Consider the following 18925-nt stretch of genomic DNA (forward strand, 5'->3'; position numbering starts at 1 on the left):
AAGGACCTGTGTGAAATGTAAGATTTCAGGATTTGTGTGTGCTACCAGGTAAGTGCATGATGCTGCAAAGGTGCATGTTTTCTGAAATTTAAGTGCCTCTAAATAATGCTTAATAGTTTTATATGACTTTGCTGCAGTTTTTATATTCACACTGATTGCTAGCTGCTTATATATATTTAACTGGCCAAATGTGAGCGAAGTTTTGTCAAAGTGCGTCTCATGCACCAACACTCTGCAGCCAGGATGCGAAGTTTTATAGAATTGTTTGAGAGCTAAAGTGGAATATATACTTCTCTCCACAACAAGGTTATTTCACTGAGACCGCCGCCGCGGTGGCTCAGTGGTTATGGTGCTAACTAAACCCCATAAACTAAACTATTTCACTGAGATAAAAGAACTGCCTTGGAACCAATCTTCTTGCCTTTTTGTTTTTTCAGAAGCTTTACAGCTCACCCTCCATTGCCCTGCCTGCATGTGTATGTTCACAATTTGTCATCCACTTCAGATAAGTCACACACATACATATGCCATTTTGTATTCTCTCACAAAACGTATACTCATCAACTCTGTAACGATTTGTCCATACAACTTTGTACACAGCTATTTGTCATTATACGTATATAGCACATATTTAGTTATTTAACGGACAAGCGTAGGAAAATGAGGGACTTTGAAGGAATACTATGTGAAGGTATTATACCTATATGAAGGAATAAGCCATTTCCTGCATACGTCTATTTAGTTAGATATTCAGTTTCTGCTTTTGCTCATATCTGTATGCTACAATCCCATGGTCATTTTTTTCTCAAGAAGGATTCGTTAGGAAATAACAGAAAAACAGAAAAAAAAGTTTATTGTGCGGTATTCCCCACGAAAAGGTCGAGTTTTGTGATCCCACGCATAAATGCATGACGGGCACATCAATTGCATCGGCAGTCTCCTTAAAGAATTTGCCAAAATCACACGAAAAGATTTAATAACGACGTTGAAAGATCAAATGGGACGCTGGAACATCACGAACCCTTGCTCAAGCCTATGTCACCAGAAACTTGCAGCAGCAGACAGCAGCTGATGAAAACTGAGTTTCGGTTTCGGTTACTAGCAACAACAGTAAATTTTTAATTTACAAATATTTTATAGCTTTAAACGTTTGAGAAAAATACGTTCGTTAGTTTTCGCGAGAATTTCTGCTTAGTTTGTGCCTTACAGCTTTTATTTTTGTATACGTTTATGCGGTCACGAAAGCTGCATCATAGTGCGCGTCAACCATGGAGGAAAACGATGGCGGCTAGGGGTGATAAAAAATCAGCGTAGAACGCGGCATTATCACTATACTCGCCAACGACGGCAATTTACGGCTTCTACGTGTCAGCTTGTGTCTCCACAGATGGGCAGAAGAGGTGGATGTGCTTGGAGAACTGCAGAATGGCTTCAGACAAAGGCGCTGCTTCGAGGACAACATTTTTATCCTCAGTCACGCTATCGAGATTGCCGCGAAAGAGAACAGACAACTGTTAGGAACTCTTGACATCTCCCAAGATTATGATTCCATTGACCATCGGACCCTGTGGTCATTGCTGAGGAGCATCGAGAAGTCCGAAGAATGGCTGACTTTTGCGGGACAACATATTATGGGAGCCTGTGTCGGTGTCTCATGGAGACGGGGGATGCCCCATGTCGCCCGTACTGTTCATTCTCTTTATGTCCCGCATGGCGAAACTTCTCGCAGACAGTGATGTGGGTTTCAATCTGACTTACATGGAAGATGGCACAGCTCAGCCTCTACGCACTTCAGCACTACTGTGCCGACTGTGCGCTGACGACATCGTCTTGATGGCCGTCACAGTTCCGGGCCTCCAGACCCTACTCGATGTATGCTCAGAGGAGGGTTCAAGCTTGGTCCCCAGGTTGTTTCACAATGAGGGGACGCAGGTTCTCTGTACATGTGGTTCTCTGTATTGAAACCTGTGCAGGTTGCTTATACTGGGGGAACACAGGAGCCTGTGGCCCCGCTCCGCGGAGCTCCAGGAGTCAGAGCCAAGTGGAAGAAGACGCGAAGCACCACCTCCAGGTCCCTCTTTTCCTGCACCACTTTGCGATGAGCAGCGGATTGGCGCTTCGAAGAGCAGGTCACGTACTCGCATGTCCCCTTTAAAACAACCTGTGCATCGGTGTCGAACTTGCTACTGATAGAGCCAGTCTGAGGGGTTATGACGCAAAGCTCCGCGCTAAGGCGCACTGGCGAGGTGAGCGCTTCTCGTCTTTAGGGCGCTGTGGGTCACTTATTCAGCGACATGGAGGGTCCGAAATTGCAAGTCCCGGCAACGCAAGGCCGGCTGTCCTGCGCTGGTGATCCACGGACACGTCTCTAACAAGGCTGTTCTGGGCGACCTCGGATGATCGTCCTTTGAGGCATGTGAGGCCACTGTAAAGCTTGCCCAAGAGCAGATGGTCTAGAGAGGTGTACAAATACTCTCTTCTTCTTTCGGTGTACCAGCACCAAATGGATGCTTTGAACGCGGAGGCTGGCAGAGAGGTATGAACTAAAACGAGCCGACCTGTCAGAGGTACTCAAAACCCGTGTGGAGAAAGATCCACGACCAGGTCCCGGAAGCATAAATGAAGAGATGGTGCAGTGAAACGTGGGCAAAAACCATCCCTGGCGGTGAACTCCAGTGCAAAGCATGCCGTAGCTAAAGAGTGTTCAATGCGCAAAGACAATTCTGGCCGACTGCATCGACTGCGTTTATACCGGGTGCCTCAGAAGCGGCATGGCCGGTGAAACTATACAGCACATTGTAATCGAGTGCAACTGTGGTCTGCACCTTCTGCAACAGTGACAGTGGCATTGATGTAGGCTCTTTTGACAACACGCGGTCTGCGGACGGTGACTTCACCCAAAAACGGTGGAGGCGACAAGTGGCGCCTTGAGGATTGGTGGCGAAATCAAGAAGCATGTAGGAAGACCCCCCTTTTTTTTCCTTGACTAGTAGACCAATGCCCAGGTTTTGGTAGAGAGCCTTTTCTCTTTTATCTTTTTCTTGGCCTGATCTGGAACTCTGTGATCCTCCACTACAAAGGGGAATGGCGTATCAGCATCTGCAAATGCTACAAATGACGATCATCAGGCTGAACAGCTTCACATTTGACCAATCCCTGTTGTCATTGTTTTGTGTGCATGTGCGTGCATGCTTTGAGGGCATTTTTGATGCAGCGAGCTTCTGCTGAAGTTGGTGCAGTGCATTGTCTGTGAACCTGTCTGCAGTGGAAGCATGCAGTGGTGTTGGGCGCTCGTCGAGATAACAGAGCCAAATGTTGCCACTTTGTCACATCAGAAGCATTTGCAGGCTCTGCATAATGACAACTAGACGCAAATTACGAAAAGAAAAAAAGGATGTGCAATACGTCCACATTGTTGCACACGCATTACCAAATGAAGGTTTATTCTTCACTTGAAGGAAAAGGAAGAGTGAATACGTAAGCATATATAGTAGAAGCACATTGATTTTGATTAAAGTGATGACTGAACACAAAACTAGATGAGATTTGCCTCATGTCTGCGTGGCGACTGGCAGCCACACACAGCGCACTTTGAGATAGCTCAGTTTTTTGTGTTATTCATGTTGATCCCCTAAGCCGCAACACTTTTGGGTGCTCTGTATCTTGGAGCACGCACAGCTTGTTCTTCGCATGCATCTCTATGCGCCTTCAAAGTTTATCTGCAGCACTTCCAGTCTTGCGTTACAAGCTGTAATTCTTGCTCAGCACAACAGAAGGGACACTGACTCAGTCTCTCTGCAAACCTAACATGATGCATGAACATTTTCAGGGAGTCAGACATCCTGATCTTACCAGATCCACTTATAAATTTCGTATAAAGGCGGTGTTCTGCTTCTCGTGCAAGTTTCAGTGTCTGGAACTGTGTAGTACAAAGGTCAGTTTTATGTATAATTAGGTGCTGCGTGAATGCTTTTTTTTATTTCCTGTTTTCTCGTGCTATCTTCCACCACTATTATGCTTGTTTCTTAGCTCTGCTGAACCTTGATTAGCCATTCACGAACATTTTGCCATGCACAAAAATCAAAAGAACAAGATTCAAACTTTGTACACCTATTACTCGCATTAAGTCCCGGCAATGGTGCACAAGAGTTGAGTTGAAAGTCCTTTATTAGGTAAGGAAGGAACATGGCTGTAGGGGGGCATAACGAGAAGTAGGCAGAGTCTCCAATGTTTTGCATGGCTGTCAGGCCACTAAGGGAGACACATCTTGCAAATACCATTTGGACATTTAGAGTCAGTTGCTAGTAGGGAACAGTAAGATGGATGCCCTTTTTTTTTTCTGTGTGTTTATTTCCTAATACCTCAAGAATGTGTTGAGATGTTTCACTTGTATGCTTCTTATGGATTGTTTTCATGTGATGTCGAGAGTGCAATTTTTTTGACACTGTGGCTAGCTTCCGCAGTTCACCCGGATGCCACTTGGAGATAAGCGAATTAGCAAAACGCCGAGGCTTTCGCTCTGCTTTCTTGTTCCAAAGATGGCGGGTGCTATGACACCGCAAGCTATGTAGACATTTTCAAATCGGAAAGGTTTTACTAAGTTGGACAAACAGTTTTCTTGACAGCTGGTGTGTTTTAACGTGTTGCAGCAATATACAGACGTTTAAAACGTGCAGAAGAGCAGAAAAATGTGTCATGTTCACAGGAAGACATCCTGTGGATGTATGATGATTAAGCATAAACTACAGGTGTGCAAACTATGCGCTGAGCTCTGCATTGAAGCAGTGACCCATTTGCTGCATTTTTTTTTTTCTTCCTGGTGGTTTCGTCTTGTTTTCCAGTGTGTTCACTTGCAAATGCCAAATCACCAACAGTTACCGCACTAACTATGGTTCCTACATTTCAGAAATTTGCTTCTTGGTTTGCAGGTCCCGTTGGTCATGAGCACTGCAGCCAGTGGTGCACAGACTGTCCATCTGTTGAAGACCTGCAGCACCTACAGTACTTGTATTGCCTGCAGTGTACTTGCATTACCCAAGCTGCATTACACATGCAAAAGTTTTGCCACGTTATGTTAAACATTTGGATATTCATGCAATTTATAGCTTTCAGCTTGGTCACATATTGACGAGTTCCCTGTTGACTTAATTCTTTGCCTTCGGTACCCCAAGGGACAGTGCTTGGTAAATGCTATGTCTTCAGTAGATTTTGCATTGTGCCTTTTGCCCATACAGAAAGGCATGCCAGGTCAAGTCTTGTTCTCAATATTATTTGAACCATGCATGGAAGATAGTTTTAAAAGGGTGCTGAGGACAACTCCACCCATTTTTTTTTTTTTTCGTAAAATTCGATTTTCTGGTTCTTTTATGACTAGAGTGATGTTTGTTTGGCAGCAAACAATGCGTTTATCGCTGACCAAATTGGATATAAAAATGGAACATTTTTACCACCTTTAGGTACAAGTTTGTGATGTAAGGACCAAAAAGAACTCCATGATCACCATTTGGAAGTGAACGACTGTGCAGCCTAGCCTCAGTGGTCTGTGCCAAAAAACTGCCTTTGCATCACCGCAGTTTGTCTGTGAGCACATTTAGAGCGTTAAATTTTTTTTGCCTTTTCTGGCCTATAAAAGATCTGTTTTCATTGAAAGTAGACTCTCTGTCTTCGGAACGTGGTACTCTATCGATAGAGCCCAACTTCAGCTTGTCCTTGGCGTTCTTTTAATAACAAGGGTCTGCACTCTGTGTGTTTAAGTGCTAGCTGAGGTTGTGCTTTGTTCTCATTCCCTATGTTGCTTTCCTGCTTAATTTCTTTGCATTGTGCTCATCTTCGCTTACAAGTGCTGTGCATCCAAACTTGAAGGGGCTAATATTTGCATTGGAAGAACAAACAAAAACTAGATGTGCATGAAATGTGCATTACAAGTACACCCCCCGTCAAAAGTATACGGCCCAAGGGGTTTGCTTCTGAGGCCTGCTGTATGCGTCGTTATGCGTCATAAACGACCGTAATTTATTGAAAGAGGAGCGGCTTCACGTCCTCAATCCTCCCAAGCTTTGGACTGCTAGATGTGTTAGGGTGCCCCGCTAAACAGCTTAGAAGCAAACCCCCTTGGGCTGTATACTTTTGACGGGGGCTGTACATGTGTGTTGCGCAGCTTTGCCCCTACCAGACCTTTAGTGAATGAAGTTGCATTGGTGTGTCTGCTAGTTCGATTGCAGTTCTTGCTGTTGTTTGGCCTCTGTATCTGAGTTTCCTTTTATTTTTTTCTTTATAAAACCCAGCGCACCCATTTTATTGTTGCTGTTGCTTCCTGAGGTAGCTCGTAGTGTCAAAGCTACAGGAGGTGGTGCCTTAAAGGGCAACCGCAGCACTTTTTTGAGAATTTTGCGATATTCAAGGATTCAAATCTATATAGGCTCTAGCTAAAGCATGCCAAGTGTTTTTGCACTAGCATTTAAAATAGTGACGTAATCGACGATTGAATTTTGCACTTCTCCTCAATGCACCGGAGGAGTGCAGGGAAATTCAGCGTGATGTCACGGAAGGTATGATTTTAAATTACCGCTCTCGTTAGCCACACCCTACCCTGACTCGTTAGGCGCTGCCAAACAACTATCGGCAGGGTTTGCCTTCGGTGGTGTTGGATTTTTTCCTTCAAAGCAGGCGTTTATGCGTTGGAAATGTACCGATACCTTCGATGACATCATCATGCGCCCCCCACTTGGCGTTGTGCGTTGCGGAGAAGCTTGAAGGGCGTCCAGACTTTAATCAGGGATTACTTCACTATTTCAAGTGCTAGCCCAAAAAGACTTCACATGCTTTATCTGGACGTTCCACACATTCGACCCTCTTAAGCTCGTTTATTTTTAAAACCTATGCAGTTTCCCTTTAAGGGTGAAGGGGCAGCTTCATTTTAGTTGAAATAACCCACCTTTATTTTGCAAACAATCTGCGCAGGCTTGGCTGCTGAACTGCCGTTGCACCTCCCCGCATGCTCCCACATCACGGTACACCCCGCCCACACGAAGAACCCTCTGAGGATACACAGAAGCGAGCGACCGCACCAGTGCAGCTACTGTGGCAACAGCTTCATGCAGAAGAGCCACCTGGTGGAGCACCTGCGCATCCACACCGGCGAGAAACCGTTCCAGTGCCGCCTTTGCCTCATGGCGTTTCCTCGCAGCTCCCAGCTGAAGTACCACGAGAGAAAGGAGCACAGGGATGGGGCATTCGTCCCTTGAAGCTTTGGCACTTTGACTCCGTTTGTCAGCGTCCAGCAGTGGTAGAGATTGCCAGCCGCCACACTGGGCCTTTGTCCTCGTAATGTGCATAGCTGTTTTGCCCAAGATGCGACTTTGTCTGATGGGACTTTTTGAGTGAAGCCTTGCGCAGAATCTTGTTCTGACCTCGTGCACTTTGGAGAACACTGGAATGGAAGTGCACAGTCTTTGGCAAAAGTTTAGAGCCCAGGGGGTTCACTTCTAAGCTTTATATTGGGACTCCAGGAGCATTCGTGGAAGTCCTACCTAATGCCAGAGACAGTACCAGAAATCTTCTCACGTTGAGGAAATTTGGAGCGCTGGAGATTCATTAAGAACGACACAGTGTGGCTCAAAAGAAAACCCCGTGGGCTCCAAACTTTTGACAAAGGCAGTACATTGCCTCTTCCAGTTTGTGTTATTCGTACCTTTCTCTGCTTTGGAGGAGTCCTTACTGCTCTAAGTCACTGTTCTGTTAGCATGGTAATCTATTTTTCAACACTCATTGTTTTCACTGCACTGTCACTTTTGATTACACATAAGCTTCCACTAGGTGCTTACATGTCTGCATTACAGGGAGACCAGGTGCTCCCATGCTGTAATTCCAGCTATTACTTGTGGTGCAACATGAATTACTGTAATTGAGCACATCTCATGCAGCTGCATTTAATAGCTGGTTGTGGAACTTGGAGGTTCAGGCATTGTGTGCCTAAATGTGTTGGCTGCTCCTTCAAGGGCAAAGTATGTGCATTTTGTTGCATTTGTTATTGCAAATAACGTTGCACAGCCTGCCTATTTGTTGTTTCTTACAGCTGATGCACATTTATAATTCATTACCTCGCCTGCTCAACTATCCAAGCTGTGTGATGTACTAGAATGGGCGAGGTCTCACCGCCAGCAGCAGTGGTCCTTGCCGTTTTAGCGAGAAGCATATCACTGGGTAACTGGTACTTCTGCCTGTTCTGAAAATGAACATATCACTGGGTAACTGGTTCTTCTGCCTGTTGTGAAAGTGAACATGTTTGCATGGCAAACAGGTGATAGAAAGCAGGAAAGAGACTGAAAGACATATCTGCAAAGAATCTCATCACGAATGTCTCTGCTTTTGTTCTCATATGATGATTCACTGCTTTGTGCTGCATGTGCATGTAAAGAAGAGTGTGTAGGGTTGTCTTTGTTGTGAGTGCTGTGTCTGTTCCTAAAGGCATAAACTAAAGGTATAGCAAAGTTCCTTTTCTGGCACTGGTTCCGGCTGTTTTCGCATGGCGACTGCTGCTTTGCTGGATCTATTTCCTCATGTGGATGCTGATATATCAGGGCTGTCATTTATTCCTGATAAGTTGTATTATGCTTATGAGTTGCGTGTTCACCTCAAGATCAAGCACAGTCGCCACCTGGCATTAGTTTCGTATGTGTTGACAGCAGTTCTGATGCATGTGTTGACAAAAGAGAATGTTGATGTGGTCATTTCCTTGCGGTCTACACATTGTGCCTTGATGTGGTGTGTTCATTTTTGAACTGTACAGAATGGTATGTTGGTTAACATGTTGTGGCATGTAAAAGTAAAATCTATTTCCCATTAAGCTATTCCTTTATCGATCCATGCTGAAATCCTTGCAGTTGTGTATATACATGTGAAAACTGCTCTTTTTGTGAAGTCATTAATCAACCTGTTGAACAAAAAGCGGCAGTGGGCAGTACACCATTCTTAACCCGGTTTTTCTGTATCATAAGCCTTCATCATATGCACTGCGATGAGTCGGAGCTGTTGCATTTCATTTTCGTCGACATCAGAGTATGTAGACACACCTCCTAGTTTTCTTTTTCTTTTCTTTCCTCTAGATGTATGTCTCTTCACTTCCATGAACGATTTTACTAAATACAGCTGATGCTTTCACTTGTTCTTGATGGCTTTGTTTTTTAGCTTTAGCTTACCTCCTCGACCGCTGATTGCGAAGTTATATACTGTATGATCGCAGATGTGCTTTCAGAATTTTAGATAATGTTCTGATTATGTGGAATGTAGTATGTGCACAGGTTGCAAAGCGGCTCACGTTTCTTATAATCTTCTACCACGTTATCCTAAGCACCAACATCCATGATCTCACTAATGATGAGCTCTTTGCAAAGTGCAGTGTCTATCTGATTTTCCTGAAAACATCTTTCGTTTCATGTCTGAGTTGCTTCGAACTTAAACATGCTAAGCTTTGACACTTGTGTGTGGTAACAATGCAACAAGGGCAGTTTTAGTGTTAAAAGAGCCCTGGAAAACTTTTTGAACTATGCAAATAAACTTGCACAGTCATAAAATTGTGTTGTCATTAACATCTCAGCTAAATGTTTCACCTCCATATGCAACAGAGAACACAAAATCATGTTCATAAGTAGGCTTACTCTTTTCTTTGACTTTCCCAAACCCATGCCCTCTTTGTGTAACACATCTGTGTGTATGTGTTTTGAAAATATCTTTGTCATGCTTTTTGTCAGATACCTTCTGGCACAGCATGAATGTCACGCAGCTAAAACAGAGCCTAAAATAATGAGCAGTTGAAGCAAAACTCTGCTTTCATAAACTGACATTTCACTGGGTGGGAACAGTGCAGAGGCACCTAGCTCTAAGCGTCCTACGAGTCATGACTGCAGAAAGAAAGTTGCAAAGAGGAAAAGGTGTTACTCTTGATTCCTATTAACTCTGCTTCTACAAAATGCATGAAAAAATTTAATTCCTGGGGGAGTCACAAAGAAGTTTCGTTCAAGATCGAATGCATACCACACCTTTTGTGAAAAGTGTTTTGGGATTACTCTTGACAAATTAATCTCACAGGCCAGAGTTTTAACCCTCGCCAATGCTGTGATTTTGACAAAGTGTTTGCTTTCTTTCACATTGCAGGCTTTGCTGGCACACATCATTGGAAGCAGGACCAGCCACGTGGAGGTGATACCCATGGCACAAAACGGCTGCTGCTACATTGCCACTTGTGCCCTTACACCACGGTGCACTGCACCCACATGAAGGACCACCAGAGGGTGCACAGTGGCGAGCGGCCACACCGGTGCACCCACTGTGGCAAGGGCTTTGTGCAGAAGAGACATCTGGTGGACCACCTTTACACCCACACGGGCGAGAAGCCGTTCGGCTGCCCTCTGTGCCCCATAGTGTTCACTCGCAAATCAAGCCTCGTTTCGCACATGCGAAAACAGCACATAAGTGGGAACTCACTCCAGTGCCGCTTTTGCCCGATGACATTTCCACATGGGTACCTAACAAAGTACCATGAAAGGAAGAAGCATGCACTGGAAGACATTGTTGCCGAGGCTTGCTTGCCTTCTGCTGACACTTAGTAGTGGTTAGCATTGCCTGTAGAAAGAGTTTTCTTTGCATGGATTTGGCTGCATCTCTGGCTGCACCATCCTTGTTTGAAGGGCTCCTTATGTGAGGCGATGAAGTGGCTTATTTCAATGGACAAGGACCAGGCTCTTTTCAATTGTTGTATGTGGTGCTCTTATGCTCAAAAGCGAATGTAAAAGAGAGAGAGCGCTCACTTCATGTATTGTGCTTACTTTTTGTGCGTAGCTGATGCATTGGCAATAGTGAAACTACAGGTAACTCCTGTTACATGAAAGTTTCTTTCTATAGAAATGTCCCTGTTGTATTTTGTTCTAGTTTTAAAATGATGCTTTGTTGCTGTCTTAACCTAGTATGCTTGTAAAGGCAACTAGTTGCTGGAGTATACGTTATGGAAAGAGAGCCAAAGGTACATGTTACAGAGGGCACAATTCTTGTCTAGAACACCGGAAACTGCGTGCTCTGAGTCGCTCCGGGCAGCACGCTCAACACCTAGTGATAACACCTGGTTTGAGAGCGGTCGGGTGTGGGCTTGAGCGGCCACACTGATGGCATTGTCCCTCCTGACTTTGCCAGGTGCTTCTGTCATCAGAATTGCTGTCATGACAATGACTCAGTGAAATGTTACGTGCCAGAATTCACTACAGAAAGTAAAAACAAAAGAAGCCAAGAATCGTGTCCTAGCCGCATAGTTTTCGTTTCACAGCTGGCACTGTGAACAGTGCTTCTAACGGCAAAAGGAGATGGCCAGCAAAAGACTGAAAGGAAGGCAGTGCTGTCAGTTTGTCCGCATGCGCTCACACAGGCGTTATTGCTAGATGTTGACCGAGTAGCACAGAGTGACCCAGAGCGCACAGTTCGTGTGTTCTAGACAAACATTTAGCCCTCTTTGAGTGGCTTATACTTGATTGGTGCTGCAATATTGTGCGGATTTCAAGAATGAGTCGCATGCAAGACAACTTTTGCATTGCAGTAATTTTCTCCTTGTTTTATTCTTTCTTACCCTCCTTAATATTTTGCCTCTACCGCATCTATATTTTTATAATGCTGGCATATTATCCAGAGTCTATTTTCTCTTTGTTCTATTATTTTTTTACCCTCCTTAATATTTTGCCTCTACCGCATCTCTATTTTTATAATGCTGGCATATTATCCAGAGTCTATTTTCTCCTTGTTCTATTCTTTTTTACCCTCCTTAATATTTTGCTTCTACCGCATCTATATTTTTATAATGCTGGCATATTATCCAGAGTCTATTTTCTCCTTGTTCTATTCTTTTTTACCCTCCTTAATATTTTGCCTCTACCGCATTTATATTTTTATAATGCTGGCATATTGTCCAGAGTCTATTACATTGTTTATATCTGGCCATAGTGTGAACACTGCATATTTAGCATGTTGTCAGAACTGCGTTCATCTGTTGTCAAAACTGTATGCATCTTGGGAACAACAGAATAGAATCGGGCATAGAACATTTCATCTGCAGTTTTCTGGTGTGAGTAAACCTTTGAAAAAAAGAATATAGCTATTTAGTTGGCAGTAGCATACTCTCTACATTCGATCTACTTTTGTGCAAAACTAAAGCATTGGCTTTTATGTTCTGATCACATATAGAAGCACTCCACTCCCGCATTTACATAGACCACTATCCTGTACTATGATAACTGTAGCTCTGTTGAAACAGTGGTGCAATGGTCAGCCTCTGTGGACAAGGTTACTTGAGATGGTTTGAGATAGTTACTGAAACGCTACTGACACTAAAACATGTCGGCTCCCTTGCCATACCAATCTGAGTTGTGCAAAGCTTTGTACTTTTTGTTTCGTCATCCTCAGCATGTTGTGCTTGCACAACTATAACTTTCTATCCGAGTCTGAAAAGTTTGCCCTGACCGTAAGAGTCTATATTTTCTAAAACATTTTGCCCTTTTCATTCCCTGTCTGTCTTCCTCTATGGCCCATTCTCTAACCCCCTTTGCGCATTTGTAGCTTTGTGCAATGGAACACACTTTCTGAAATCCTCAATAAAGGTTTTTGCTATTATGTGCAGTACTTGTGCATTCTTTGAAGTTTTTTTTCATGGTGGGACAACTTTTTTTTCATCTTGCATTACTCATTGCGTGTTTGTTCTGCACTGCTTGTCTTGACTGACCTGCAGGGTGCAAAAGCCCAGGAACTGCAGCGTACTTTGCCTGCTTTGGCACTAACTGTCATGATGTAATGAGTCTAGCTAGTGTTCCAATGAGACATGTCTCTCGTTAACGACTGTGAACTTGCATCTTGTACATGTCTTCTCCAGTTGTGGTTGCTGACTAGTGGCAGAAATTTGATAATGATTTGGAGATGCCACAGATGTGTTTGGCAACTTATCTCACTTGTGTTGTTTACTTCGTATGGTCGTTCACCCTTTAGTGTTTATTTGAGCTTGGTGTCTAGTATTTGTAACTTTACATGGCCCACGCTGGAAGGAAGAACGAGCGTGACTGTTTTGAACCTCAGTAACTTTGCTTCCTGTAGCATCTGAAACTGAGTGATTTTGTTGGTCTTTTTTTTTTTTTTTCTGAGCTCTCAAGTGTTCTGTTCCCATCTTGAGTTTGTGTGCAACACCAGGCCACTGATGATTTTTTGACATGGAGAGAGTGTGTTTACTTCAAATGATTTTGCTGGCTCCTCTTGACGTAATTTTCACAGATTGCATGCATGTGTGCAAATGGGTCTGCTGTGTGTGTCATTCCTTTGTTTGCAGATCTTCACTGTGCTGTGCATGCAACTTGTAATGGGCCTTGGCAGAACAAAGTGTTTGCTTTATTTCAGTTAGCTGCTAGTCATTGTACATACATGCATGTTATGGAACCCCAACCATTCCTGCATAATGACATCAACTTAGCATCTACAAGAAGGAAACTGTACTTACGGCACTGCTGGTCAGGCCACTGTAGCTGTGTTATTGCACAAACCTGCAGTTCAGTGGAGGCATTATCAGTTTATTAGAATACTTGCATATTTGTCTACTGGTATCTTAAAGGGAATGTGACAATTAGAGATATTTTCATTATTTATGCATTAAATGTAACAATTTTATTTTAAGTTAAATGGTATAGTTGTTGAGTAATGACAATTAACACCCTCATAAAGTGATCTGTGGGGCATTGAATAATTAAGGAGAAAGCGCGCAAGTTTTTATGTCGGCATGTTCACAAAACCATGTTTTTTGCAATGAAACTACTAGTTTTTTAGATGCCCAGTACTCATTGGAATAGAAGTTAACCATTTACACAAATGTTTCACACAAAAATAACTTTCAAAAGCTACTGCACTTGTGCATAGAAAAATTTAGACCTTTTTTGCACTCCTCAATGTGACGGGATTCATTGGCACAAAAAGAACAATCATCCTACTATCATTTGTTATGAAATTCCAGAGGGATAAGGGGGCAACCATAGGAAAAGTAAAAGCTGAGAAAACCAACCTTATAAAGATTACTCTCTCACTGCCTCTTTTATCATCTCATAGTCCTTTGTTTTTGGTCAGAGATATGTGGCATTGGAACCAACGTAAGGTCTCATCTGATCTCTCCTCTGCATGTCGAAAGCCTGTGGAATTCGCGATGCACTGGGCCTATCAGAAGCATGATTCACTCAATTTTCCGATGACCACACACAGAAAAAGCTTAATTTTCTAAATTTGCACATTTTTCGCTATAATTTGTCATCACGAAACAGATGAAGACCTGAGGGTTACAGAAAAAAATGAAAAAATCTAGAACTTTCACCAAATTAGCCATTTTATTTGCCACGTCCCCCCTTAAGTTTAGATACTGTCAAATGGTTACATGTGCAGCACCTCAAAAGGCTACACAATTTGCACTGGCACCTTATTTTTTGTTCTTGGGGCCACACATTTAGCTGGGATAATATGCTGGATGTCATCAGCAAGCAAGTGCTTTGCAAGCACAGTTGAATTGGATGCTGTTTCAATAGATCAAGTGAAAATGACAAGCATCCTGACATTACCAGAGCTACTTCCCTTTTTATAATGTCAAGGCTGCCAAAGCAGGTTCCAACTTTGTGAACCATGCTACAGGAGAGTCACTTTCATGCATAAGTTTATCTCTGCGGCAAGAAATAGTGACAAACTTTTCTTCTCTTTTCTTTAGTTCATGCATGCCCTTTCTCTTTCACGATTGTGTTTTCTGCCTGTTTCAAGTGTTCAGATGCCTGTTATGTGTGATAACCACAATGAAAAAAAAACCATTTCATGTCCACCGCTTACTTTGCATTATGAAAATGTTGCTTGAAATTGAATTTTCTTTCTGTTTTGTGGGATGCGTACTTTAATATCTTAATTCTGTGCTGAAGGTGTCTCCTTATGTGCTTTCTATACATGCTGACATACAAAATTATTTTGCAAAATTTGTGCAGGCTTTAAGTGGATATGTGTACTGACGGCTGAACAGGACAGCCTCGGGAGTAGACGTAAATCTAAAACACATACAGAAAAATGGCAAACCCTGCCATCATGTCAGAAAGGCATTGTGCTCATGGAGCAAATTCAACTTTCTAATGCTTATGTGGGCACGGTGCAAAATGCTTGTGCCGCCACTTGTGCTTGCTAGAATATGTTCTCAAAAGTCGAGTGTTCAGTACGATAATGCCCAAATTGTTCGATATATAGACTGAAGGTGCTAAAAGCAAGGGTGGGCTAGGTGCCAGTCATTAAGTTCGCATTAGTTCAAAAAACTAACACATGCAAAAATTCAGATTGAGAACAGCTTCAGAGACAATAGTCTTGTGTGATTACATGTTCTACTCTTTGACATGCGCTTCTTATTTTTGTCTGTATTTGCTGTACTGAAAGCATAGGCTCAGTACCAAGATATGGCTGTCTGTTGATGATGCTGTTGATGATGGGTATGATGTGCGACACCCTCATCGTTTCACTTTTTGATCCAGTGATTCATGGCATTAGTAGCTGCATAAGTTGGGAGAATTAATTACCTGTCCACTTTCAGAGTAGTGTCTTTTGAACAAAATCAAAAATGGATGTTATGTTCATAAACAGACACATTAATGAAGAAACCATTCTGTCTTTTTAAGGATCCATTTCCTTGCAGCTGCCTCTCGCAGAATTTAAGGTGGTGTTTTGTGGTTTAGTATTATAAGGTGCTCTAGAGCAGATATTCCATGAGTTCACCTGCTAAATTAGTATCTGGACACACACACGCAAAAGCTAACTTGACTCACAGGTGCGTCAACTGCAGTAAAACAAGCCAGTTCTTGTTGTAGAATATGCAGTGGTGCAATATGAACAGTTCTGCAATGTTCTTTGCTCAGGCCATCAGCTGTATGTTCATAATTCAGTGTTTGAGCTTGAATCTGTCAAGCGAAAAAAAAAAAAAAAGCAGTGATAAACTCGTGCTTAGAGGAAATGCATGCAAAACTGGCATACAGACATGATTCCGTTCTCTCAATGCTACAGTCCCACAGATAGATAGAGAGATATAGATATTATTGCGTCCCCTTCGAATCGGGGTGGTGGGAAGTGCTGCTTGCCTGGTAAATTAAAGTGGCTGTTTTGTTTATTTTGTGTACTCCTCGCCACCTTTTTTTTTACTTTAAATCTTATTATTATTTTTTTCATACTAAGCTTTTAAACAAGTTCTAGGCTATATTACTTTCATTTGCAATTTTCCCATTCTGCTTTTACGTCACCAGTACTCTTATCTTCTCATTTTCTTTTACTTGTCTCATGGCTGATGTGTTAATTTCTGCTTTCAGTGCCCCTAAAACCTAAAGCTACTGGAAGGCATGGTATCTGGATGTATAGCTTTCACACTACCAGAATATGTTTAATGTTTTCTACACTGCTCCCACATGCTACATAAATATCTTCCTGTCTGTACCTCTATATTGCCTGCTTGTAAGGCAACCTTATAGCCTCAAATAGAAGGGCATTGTGTCTTGCAATTGTCATACAGTATTTCCTTCTGTATTTTGCTCTTTCTGGATTTTGCACATCTTGTGGCAAGTAGGAGAAATTTTGTGGAAATGGATAAGAGCTTAAAAGTGCTTCTTTCCCTAGGTTTTGTTGAGCAGTAGATTAATATTGCATTTTTAAATGCGAAAGAGCCGTTTGAATCCCCTCATTTGAAAAACTTTTTTCTCATATTTTTATTTTTTAACCAAAAATTAACAGTGTGCAAATCGCTTACCATCTTCTCTGGGTGTTTGTTACCTTTTAGGTTGCTTTCTGAGATGCTTTTAAGCCAGAATCACCATTTAAACACCTCCAAGATGAGGCAGGCAGTGCAAGGGGAAGTTGAGGTACTGTACTGTTGAGAGAACGAAATTGCATGGCACGCAGAATGAAGTCCTGAGCATTGTGTCTCTCTATATGACCCACTGGTTGTATATTCTCTCCCCTTGCAGTAGCACTCCCATGCACTGACTTTCGAACCACGTACCATATCACACCAGTGGTTACTGTAGATCCTGATTTCCTCTGTTGCAGATCCTGTCACGAAAGAAACAAAGCCTGGAGAGACAAGCGGGGACGACCCGATCCGACTGACAGCACGCCACTTCATATCGAGGGTGCCTCAGACCTCCGCACAAGGCAGCCGCACACAGCGAAGGTGCCATGTGTGCGCAAACACATTTCGCCGCCCGAAGCAGAGGAAAGACACTCGATACATGTGTGTTGAGTGCAACAAGGCACTGTGCCCAGAGCGCTGTTTTAAGGATTACCATACTATGAAGATATACTGAATATTTTTTGCTGTTTTGAAAAGTGCAAGTGTGGTGCAGATGTTCGAGTAAAAATTATCCTGAGAGTAAGACCCTGTCTCTCCGAATTTATGGGGCTAGCACTTATAGTGGCCATTCCCCGCATTTGGGCATTGTGTGCCTGCCTGCCTGCCATGTCAGGCGGCAACCCATTTAATAATGAGAGGCCGGTCGCGAAGAACAACCTGGGTCACAACCCAACCCAAGCAACCTAAGTCGCATGGCAACACCTGCCATAGCACCTGCCTTGTGCCACTGCACCTCTGCTCACCTGCCTAATGGGTGGCGAAAACCTGGGATGCTAATTAGGCGGCACTGCCCCGTAAGTGCACCGAGCTAAGCGGAATGAGCAGCAATGGTTCGGAGGAGAACGTGATTTTATGGATGCTTGCACAGTAGTGAAACGTAAGAAGTTTGGATGGTAATTGGGTAGTTAGCCTGGTACTACCCAGTAGGTCGTAACTCCAACCGATGCAATCAAGGCGGAAAGCTGGGCTAGTTGGTTTGACATAGTTAATTAAAAGACTAGCGCATAAAACTAGGACAAAGACAGAGAAGGAGACAGGACGAGCGCTTGGGTTAGTGCTCGTCCTGTCTCCTTCTCTGTCTTTGTCCTAGTTTTATGCGCTAGTCTTTTAATTAACAATCCAACCGATGACATCAGGCTAATGCACACATCTGCATTTGGCCTAATTACCCAAATCAACTGACTTTTTTTTTCCTTCTTGCACTGAATTTAGTCATTTTGTTCATTTGAAGTGCCCATAAAAATAATCTGACCACAGGGGAACATTTTTCGAAAAAAATTTAAACCTTCAAAGGGTTCAGCCTCCTGATCTCAACTGTGCCTGTTCTTAGCACAGCGACCATGTGATCCTCCAAGCTGTCTCTACCTGTGGCAGTGCCAAAATCTGTAGTCCTTGTACTTGTCATGCCCCAGACTAAGTTTGTGTGTGCATTCAAACTTTTTAAAAACAAGAAATATCTCGGTGGGTAACTACAGTCTCATGTCAACACGAATACATTTGATTGGTGGAAAGGTGATGGAAAGCAGAAAACATACTCGGACATCACAGACATTTTTGCAAAGAATCGTACCTATAATTCCTTTACGTCTGTTCATTCGCCTGTGGCTTTCATGCCTTCTGATTACATTCAATAGTGATGAGTGCTGCCACTACAAGAGTGTTTCATGCAATTAATTTGGCTGCATGGCTGGCCTCATCGTCCTTGTTTGAAGGGCTGTTTGCTTGACGTAATTAACTGATTACTCCACTGAACAAGTGCCGGGGTCTTGTTGATTAGATAGCACTGTTTTGCTCAAAGGAAAATGTAAGAGTGAGAGCTCTCACCTCAAGTCTTGTGTATATTTTTTGTGTGCGTCTGATGCATGAGAAAGCAAAAATGTAGGTGACTGCTGTTGCATGAAAGAGCCAGTCCCTGTTGATTTGTTCTAGTCTGCAAATGATGCTTTGTTGCTTTTTTGACCTTGTATATATACAAAGGAAAATTGTTGCTTGAAGATACATCATGCA

General features: G+C 43.0%; 1 pseudogene; it reads left to right on the forward strand.

Annotated features, from left to right (window-relative positions):
* The first annotated feature begins 1279 nt into the window (after positions 1-1279).
* Positions 1280-17864, forward strand: LOC149335312 (uncharacterized; annotated as a pseudogene).
* Positions 17865-18925: the final 1061 nt, after the last annotated feature.

Source organism: Amblyomma mixtum, chromosome 7 (genome assembly GCF_055824585.1).
Source record: "Amblyomma mixtum isolate Tamu chromosome 7, ASM5582458v1, whole genome shotgun sequence".
NCBI classification, from domain to species: domain Eukaryota; kingdom Metazoa; phylum Arthropoda; class Arachnida; order Ixodida; family Ixodidae; genus Amblyomma; species Amblyomma mixtum.